Source organism: Nicotiana sylvestris, chromosome 3 (assembly GCF_000393655.2).
Source record: "Nicotiana sylvestris chromosome 3, ASM39365v2, whole genome shotgun sequence".
Taxonomy (NCBI): Eukaryota; Viridiplantae; Streptophyta; class Magnoliopsida; order Solanales; family Solanaceae; genus Nicotiana; species Nicotiana sylvestris.
Genome location: NC_091059.1, coordinates 208955324 through 208965805, shown reverse-complemented (window position 1 = coordinate 208965805; position 10482 = coordinate 208955324).

Below are 10482 nucleotides of genomic sequence, written 5' to 3'. Positions count from 1 at the left end.
CACGGCACAAGGCGTCGCAGGGCGTGGACATGGCACGAGTCAGGGCGTCGTAGGGCATGGCAGGGCATGGCCATGGCACGACGAAGGGCGTGGCAGGGCATGGACATGGTACGACGCAGGGCGTTGCAGGGCTGGCAGGGCATGGCCATAGGGCGTCGCAGGGCGTCGTCAGACGTCGCATGGAAGGGTGTGGCCATGGCACGAGTTAGGGAGTCGCATGGCAGGTCATGGCAGGGCGTGTACATGGCACGTCATAGGGCATCGCAGGGCATGGCAAGGCATGGCCATGGCACGAGTCAGGGCTTCGCATGGCAGGGCGTGGCCATGAAACGTCGCAGGGCATGGCAAGGTGGCACGAGTCAGAGCGTCGCAGGGCATGGCAGGGCGTAGCCATGACACGAGTTAGGGCATTGCAGGGCATAGCCATGGCATGATGCAGACATGGCAGGACATGGCAGGGCGTGGCCATGGCACGACGCAGGACATGGCAGGACATAGCAGGGCATGACCATGGCACGACGCAGGACATGGCAAGGTGTGGCATAGCGTAGCCATGGCACGACACAGTACATGGCAGGGCATGGCCATGGAATGACGCAAGACATGGCAGGACATAGCAGGGTGTGGCCATGGCACGACGCAAGACATGGTAGGACATGGCAGGACATGGCAGGGCATGGCCATGGCACGACGTCGCACCAAGCCGCACCATGTCGCATGACGTCGCTTCACGTTGTACCATGTCTAGTGCTAGCCAATGCTTAGCAACATGTCAATCGCATATGATGTTGGTGGTCATGGGTGGCAGTGGTGGAACGTTCCGGTGATTCGAGCGGTAGCTACCGACGACAGTCGGTCAATGCTTGGTGGTTAGAAATCGGAATCACTTATGGTAGTTATGACAATGGAGGTGCCTCATGTTTATTGGTGGTTGATCATCTATATGCTTTTATAATTATATTATGTATTTTACCTATTTTTTATCTATTTCTTATTAATTTTTATGCATTTTTTATAATTTTAAATAGTTTTTATGTTACTTTTTTATAAAACAATATTTACTCTTTTATGTGTTATATTATTACTGACACGTTTCCCAAATTTTTTTTATAATGTACCTTTGCAATTCCATAGGCAAGGATGTGGTGGTGGTAACAGGATGGTGGCGATGGCAATGGTGATGGGGATGGTGGCGATGGCGGTCACCTTGACCTTTGTGGCAGCGGTGGATGTGAACGCCTACATAGTGCCATGCACCATTTCAACTATGCTTGTCAACTTATACCAATAAAATGCAAAATGGTAATTGAAATGAGATGGTGCTTTCATCAAGGTTTGAACCCTTGACCTTAGAGTAAATGCAATACCCAAAATATCAAAGCTTAACCAATGAGCCAAATTAATATTTGTAATAATTTGTGCACTTTTTAATATAGATATTAATCAAGAATGATGTTTGCTTCGTTTTTCGAAATTGACATTCACACATTGAAATTAATATGCATATACGCATTACTGCAAATATTTCAACAAAAAATTTCATTTTTTCATATAATTTTTCTATCAGAATAAACTAGAATGTTGCACCAATTTGGGGGAAAATGCAAATTGACTGGGTAAAAGGTTGTTTTCCTCAAAATCGGTTGGGCTAAGCCGCCTTTCGGCTGGATCTCAAAAAATACCCGAAATCAAAAAAAACAATCGCGCTAATCCGACGACCGAGCGCAAAGTTATGGCCGTTTAACGTTTTAACTATTCGCAACTTGTTTTCTCCGCTTGTGCTCTCTAATGTTCTATAAAAACGACTGCTACTTACATGGCAATGCGTGGTTACTATTTAAATATTTACTATACACATTATAAACAGTTGAGTTGGAAATGCAAAATCTATATAATCCTTGTCATTGAAAAGAGGTTGCGGTATTACTATATCATTGTCCACCAACATTCTATAATGGACAATAATTGTCCACCAACATTCTATAATGGATAATAAAAATTTATTATGATTCTTCAACCTCATGTTCACCTCCAATAAATTGTAATATTTTATAATTGTATTTGATTTACTGTACACATAAATATATTGTTGAGTTGAAAATGCAAAATATGTTATGAAATATAACTCAAAGTAACAATATGGAACAAGGAAATAAAAGGAAGTTAGTAAAACATGAACAAGAAATAGAGATAGAGAGAAGGAAGAGATTTTCTTCTTCAATTGTGTGTATTTTCATATCTATTACAAGGCTTTTATATAGGATTGAAAAGTGAAGAAAATATATCATGGAATATATTATCGAACATAGAAAATATGTCATTGAATATGTCATTAAGCATTTGACATGAAGATCATGGAGGAAGAGTAGACGTCCACCATAATATGATATTTATCATAACACTCCCCTTTGGATGTCCATAAATAATGTGCCTCGTTAAAACTTTACTAGGAAAAAACCCTATGGGAAAAAATCCTAGTGAAGGAAAAAGAGTACACATGTTTAGAAATACGCCTTTTGGTTGCCTCGTTAAAAACCTTGCAAGGAAAACCCGGTGGGATAAAATTTTGTAAGGGAAAAAGAGTACACCGTGTATTAACTCCCCCTGATGAGAACATCAGTTCACATCCTTCAGCCTTCGCATCCCAATCTTGTACACCAGTTTCTTGAAGGTTGACGTCAATAGAGATTTGGTTAAAAAATCAACCATATTATCACTTGAATGAATCTGTTTCATATTGATATCACCATTCTTTTGAAGATCATGTGTGAAAAATAACTTTGGTGAAATGTGCTTTGTCTTATCTCCTTTTATGAATCATCCCATCAATTGGGCTATGCATGTTGCATTGACTCATACAAAATTATGGGTAGTTTGTCACACTTCAAACCACATTTGTCTAGAATAAGATATATTATAGACCTCAACCAAATACATTCTCGACTTGCTTCATGAATAGCAATTGTCTTAGCATGATTAGAAGAAGTAGCCACGATTGATTGCTTAGTCGATCGCCAAGATATGACAGTGCCTCCACATATAAACACATAGCATGTTTGAGATCAAGCCTTGTGTGTGTCAGATAAATACTCTACATCGGCATAAGCCCACATTGGTAGTCCCTTTTAGATAACACAATATGTGTTTGATTTCACTCCAATATCTCATTGTAGGAGCAGGGCTATATCTTGCTAAGACATTAACTGATAACGTTATGTCACGCCTTGTAGTGTTAGTAAGATACATTAGTGCATCAATTGCACTAAGATATGGTACTTTAGGACCAACAAGTTCTTCATTATTTTCATGAGGTCGGAATGGATCTTTATTTAAATTGAGTGATCTCACAACCATCAGGGTACTAAATGGATGTGCTTTATTCCATATAAAATCGCTTTAAAATCTTTTCAGTGTATGTTGATTAATTGATAAAAAATTCATCTTTCATATACTCAATTTGTAGACCAAGACAAAATTTTGTCTTTCCAAGATCTTTCATTTCAAATTCTTTCTTTAAACAGTCTACTGCTTTAGGAAGCTGCCTGGGAGTTGTAATGATATTTGAATCATCAACATACACATAGATTATAACAAATTCAAATCCAGGTCTTTTTATAAAGATACAAGGACAAATTGAATCATTCTTGTACCCTTTTTTCAATAGGTACTCACACAGGCGATTATACCACATGCGCCCTGATTGTTTTAATCCATATAAGGATTTTTGAATCTTTATTTAATAAATTTTTTGGAAACATTAATATGCTTCAGAACAATTTAATCCTTTAATGATTTTCATTATATGCATATCAAGTTTTCATGTATTGCCAGATTAAAACCTGAAATGATTATATCCACCATAAGAAAACATGTCTCCATATAATTAATGTGAGGATATGTACTAATTTTCTTGTGTCACAAGTCGTCTTTATGTCTATCGACTTGAACTTTTTGCACAAGAACACATTTATACCTCCATTGGCTTTATACTTTCAGGTGTTGGGACTATCCGCCCAACTTCACATTTTTAAAGTGAAGTCAATTTTCATTGCGTATTTTTCATTTGGCCAATCATTTATCTGTCCAAATTTCATGACAGATTTGAGCTCAAGATCCTCGTCAATATTAATAATATTGAGCGCTACATTATGTTAACAATATCGTCGACGATCATTTTATATCGGTTCAATTATTACACAATAAAGACATAACTTATTGAGATCTCTTTATCTCATTATTTTCAGGTACCTGAGCCTCTCACATGAGGTCTTATGAAGTGTTATGTCGTGGTGCTCTTCTAGAGCACTTGCCTCCTTATTATGACCATTTTGAATATTTGTCCCTCTCCTTCTTCAAGGAGTTTTATCTTTGGAATCGATTGGTCCGTTATGCTTCATGCGTGCCATAAACTCTGTCCCTCATGGACTTTATTCTATTTGGAGCATTAGCAGCTGAAATATGACATTTAGCTTTGGTCAGCAAATGCGTCTGGCAATAATTTGTAAATGAATTATCACTTGAACTTCAAGTTCATATTTTCTTGTACGAGGATCTATATGTATTCATAATAATTCATTTCACTTATCACTTTCTTAGCTGCCCATTTTCTCCCCTAATGTTGGGATCACCAACACATTTCCCAACCTTTTTTGGGAACTCATCTTTGTGTATTTTGGTGGCATAATTAAATCATATAACACATCCATATTTCTATATAGAATTTATTTGGTTCCTGACCCTGAACCGATTGTGATAGGGAAATTTTTTTATAACTTGGCTAGATGCGTACAAGTGTTGTTGTATATTAAAAAATACATCTCATACCAAATTTCGTTTTTGGGAGTTTTGTTCTCATAACCAATGATTTAGCTATAATTGGAGGCATACAATTTCTGCTAAACCAACTTGGATTTAAACCAGTATTATTAAGATAAATTATCATAATTTATATTCTAGAACTGTGCTCTAATAACTTGAGCAACAATCTTGCAAAAACCAAACTGCAAGTTGATAACAAATGCACATGTGACCATAAAATAGATACATCTATTAAAATCATATAATAGTAAACGGTCTGCATGGCAGGTGACTGTGTCCATATATTTATCACCTTTTATTTGTTCCAGAAATCAAGTGATTCAATCCCAACCTTAACTGGTATATCATGAGAATAAGCAACACAAGATAATTCTTGAAGAATCTTCTATTCTTCAATATATGCCAATGTAATTCTCAATTAATTTTTCGCATCATAATTGAACCAGGATGGTCAACCGGTTATGCCAACTAATATTTGTTTTAGCAAACCTCTAGTTTACTCGTAGCATATGATTCCATCATAATGCTTATATTTGTGTAGTACAAATAGAAGAAAATCGAATAACCTTTCATATTTACCCGGTATGATTATAGAAATATGAAGATATTCAATCTTCCTTTCATTTATAGTCTCAATATGCCAACCACTTTGACTTATACATTTGAAACTCAAAAATTTTCTTTTGAGACTTTACAATATCAATGTCATGAATAATTCTATTCATCCGCGTAGTGACAAATTAGTTTTTCCGAAGCTCTTAACAACTTTTGTACTACAAGATCTTTTATCATACCATTCATATCATATGGTAAATGTCTCCTTCACTGAGAAAATTATATCATAATAAATTGTCATGGTCAAAATTATCATAAGCAAAATCATTTCTTGCTTTAATTTTGCCTTTAATAATTTTTATAAGGCATGCCAAAATATTTTGGCGTATCACATGTACGAGACCAATGACATATTCATGTAACCACACAATAATATTTATTCTCTTTATTTCACTCAAACCTCCCTCAAATGTGAGTTGTGTGCTATTCATCCAATCATGCCTTGCATGTCTTTATTCATTACTTTTATCACATACTACCACATTCACCTTTAGGAATGAGTCTGCATTCTCAATGCTTATCACAAGTCACATTCTCTTCAAGGAATGAATCATAATCAACGATGTGCTTCTGTCACGACCCCAGTTCGCCCTCCGTGAACTGTCGCGACGGCACCTAGTCTCTACGACTAGGTAAGCCTAACAAATGCGGAACATAAACAAAACTTGCGGAGGAAAATAACCAAAAACCAAAAGTAATTGAATGGAACAATAGTTATAATGCCGCTCAGCATATACAACACAACATTCTCAAAACCAAGTACACTATCCCAAAACCCGGAAACTCATGGAAACACAAGCCTTTGGATTTTCTAACAGTCTAACTCTAGAATATCTAACAAGAAAGAAAAATACAGAAGGGCAATGTTTAACAGCTAGAATAGAAAGGGACTTCTCGGTTTGCGGACGCGGCAGATGTACCTCAAAGTCTCTAGAGTAGTCGCCTCCCTTAAGGATGGTAGGCCTGAGTAGCGGTACCTGGATCTGCACATGAAAAACATGCACAGAAAGAGCATGAGTACACCACAGCGGTACTCAGTAAGTGACAAGCCTAACCTCGGTTGGGTAGTGACGAGGAAGGTCAGGGCCCTACTGAGGTTAAAGAAAATATAAACATCAACAGTAAAGAACAGAACAGTATAAATAAGTATGGTAGTAAAATAACACAGGATGTACAGGACAGCAACAACTACACAGAAACAAGGTAAATATGGAAAGGAAATACAACTCAACACCAATAATAACAATCGGGGATCTCCCAGGATACCGTCCTGTAGTCCCTTATGTACATATCCAGTGGAGCTCCCGCGATCCCGTCCCGTAGTCCAACTCATAGTGCGCGGGGATCTACCGGAATCCCGTTCCGTAGTCCCAAATGTAAATACTCAGTACTGAGGGAATCTACCGGGTACATTTCCGTAGTTTCATATAATTGTGCAGGGGGATCTACCAGAATTCCACATCCGTAGTCCTAAATTAAATAGACAAGGCGGAGCTACCGGAATCCCACATTCGTAGTCCCAAAATAAACAGACAAGGGGGAGCTACCGGAATCCCACATCCGTAGTCCCAAAATAAATACACAGCAACAACAGAAAAATATACAGAAATGGCAAGACTTCATATTAAGGCAACAAGTGATTCTAGCCTAGCATGCTGCACAGAATTCAAGTAAGGCAGGTTGAACAAATAAAGCAATTAAGTCACTTAGACATGTTTTCCTAAGCTAATAACAGGCTTAATAGTGCAAGTAATAGAGACAGGAAAACAAACATACTAGTAATTACTTAAAGAAAATTGAATTTCCAACAATTAGCACAAGTACGCACCGCCAGCTCACGTACAAGGCATTTCAATTACCAAATATACCAATCCTAAGGGAAAGGTCCCCCACATAAGGTTAGACAAGCCACTTAACTCTAACCGGCTCAAAATCAATCCGAAACCACGTTCTTGCCACGAGTACTCAACTCCAAATGACCCAAATCTATTCAATTCAATTTCATAATGTAAATAACACTTCAAGTAACTGATTCTACGGTTAAATTCTAAGCTAATACGCGAAATTATGTAAAATGACCAAACTGACCCCCGGGCCCACATCTCGGAATTGGGTGAAATTTATATTTTCAGAAACCTAATACTCTCACGAGTCTATACATAGCAAGAACACTGAAATCGGAGTCCAAATGACCCCTCAAATCCTCCTTCAAAAGTCTCTTAAACTCAAGCCCTAATTACCCTTTTTCACCACTAATTAGGTCCTTAATCACATAAAAATGAGTTACGAAGTCAAGGATGTTACCTCCAAGTGATTCCCCTTTGTTTTCCTCAAAAATCTCTCTTAAAAGCTTCAAACCCAGATGAAAATGGTGAAAGAATCGCTCAAATTCGCGAAGGCAACTATTTATATGTTCTGCCCAGGGATTTCTGCATCTGCGGTCCCGCTTTTGCTGACCAAAGGTCGTACCTGCGACTTTCACTTGAAGACCAGAAACCGCATCTGCGATTACCCTTTCGCAGATGTGCCACCGCTTTTGCAGTATTCCTTCCGCAACTGCGGAACCTAAAGACCCTCCACAGATCCGCTTCTGCAATGGCTCCGTCGCTTCTGCGGCTCCGCACCTGCGGAACCCAAACCGCAGGTGCGGTTATGACAGAAGACCAGTTGCTGCAGCAAAACTTCAAACTCCAAATCTTTCCGTCAACCATCCGAATTCACTCTGAGGCCCCCGGGACCTCAACCAAAGGCATCAACAAGTCACAAACCACTATCCAAACTAGTACCAATCCTTAAAACACCTAAAACAACATTGAAACCTCGAATTAACCATGAATTTAAGCCTAAGAACTCCAAATTTCTCAAAATACGCTTTCGATCAAAAAGTCTATCAAACCTCGTCCGAATGACCTGAAATTTTGCACACACGTCACATTCAACACTACAGAGCTACTCCAACTTCCGAAATTTCATTCCGACCCTCGGATCAAAATCTCACTATCGGACCGGAAACTTCAAAAATTCAACTTTCGGCATTTCAAGCCTAAATTAGCTACGGATCTCCAAAACACAATCCGAACACACCCCTAAGCCCAAAATCACCTAACGGAGCTAACAGAACCATCGGATTTCCTTTCCGAGGCCGTCTTCACACTATTCTAACTACGGTCAACTTTCCAACACTTAAGCTCTCATTTAGGGACCAAGTGTCCCAGAACTCTCCGAAACTCAAAACCGAACATCCTGGCAAATCAAAATAGCATAATTAAACTTGGAAAAACAGTTAATAGGGGATTAGGGCGTTAATTCTTAAGACGACCGGCCGAGTCGTCACAGCTTCATACCAATTTGATGGTAAACATTGTCTTCACATTTCGAAGGACTATTTTGAGAACCCTTATTGTTCTTATTTTATAATCATAGTGATGATTATTATTATTTTGATCATTGGAACACCCACGTTTATTGTTCAACCACACGTCTTCATTTAAACTTATTACGCACTGCTACCACATTCACTTCAAGAATGGAGCAAATCAAGTGGGACACTCTTCATGCCTTTAATGAAAAATATATTATTTTCTTTAGTCATCATTATATCATCAATATGGTATAGTGGGACTCAAACCCAATGTCTTACCAATATAAAGACATGTTAGGCCATAATAAATTGGGACTCAAACCCAACTCTTAACATTATGGAGCATCAGGACTTGATCCCGATGTCTTACCCTCAATCAATGGCATAATAGGCAAACAATATTGAGATTCATTCTCAAGCCTTATTTTCAATCACATGCCAAAAAAGTTGTACATAGCTAATTTGCAACTTAGCAAATCAAATTTGTTTTCTTAAATAAGTGTACAAATCTCAAATCATCATAAAGCTTTATCAATTATTTGTAACATCTATATGAAATACAACCGTTTTTAGTCAGAATATTTCTTCTAAATTCTATTAGAGTTTAAATGGATCATAAAATCATTGTCATAATATTTATTGAGCTTCCCTCAAAAATATTGTTGTTTTCGGAGTATACCCTACCTATTGGATTTGATTTAACGCCATGACTTTTCTTCACTCAATTCAATCAAGAAATTAGTGAATAAATTTATCAAAAGTACAACATATAGGTAACAACACATATATAGTACTAATACATAAATTCAACATTTATATTACCCGAAAAGTGGCATTATAGATAACAACTTACTAGTTCTAGCTTATGCATCATTCATATAAAATACTTGAAAATGGTAAGTCAATAGCAAGCATCAAGTAGATCATGGATACTCGAAAATACTTTTTCTAGTAGTCATACTAATCACTGTTTTCTTTCAAATGATACAATTATAAATTATGTAGTATACTTTCTCAATAGCTGGTTTGTTTTCCAAATTACAAAGAAGTAATTAATCAACCTATATAAAGATGTGAAGTATTTCTTGTTTTCTTCAAGATGATTTATGCTTCTAATCAGTATCACCAATTTTTTTTATTCCTTTTTTTGTTCTATATGCAAGTGCAAAAACCCAAAAGGAAAAAATATTCATCCAAGTTAAAGAAAATATTAAAAGCGGCAGGACAAATTGAAGATAGTTAACACACAAATATGCATAAGATAACTTATATAACATATCATTGGTTACCATGGCATGCATCATATCAACAATTAACTGCTACTATGATTTTTACATATAGAACTTCGAAATTCATTCCATTCATGTGATATAAAAGATGTAATATTAATATGTGCTTATGTAATACAAGTGTAGTATGAAGTTGTGTGTGTATGAGATTTTAAAGGAATGGCAAGTATAAGATAAGCATACCTTCTTACATTTCATTACATATCATATGTAGTTTCTCTTTACATTTAATCATGTGATGATATGTATATGAAACAAGAAAATAAAAGCAATTTAGTAAAATATGAACAATAAATAGAGATAGAGAGAAGGAAGAGATTTTCTTCTTCAATTGTGTGTATTTTCCTATCTATTACAAGGCCTTTATATAGGCTTGAAAAATGAAGAAAATATGTCATG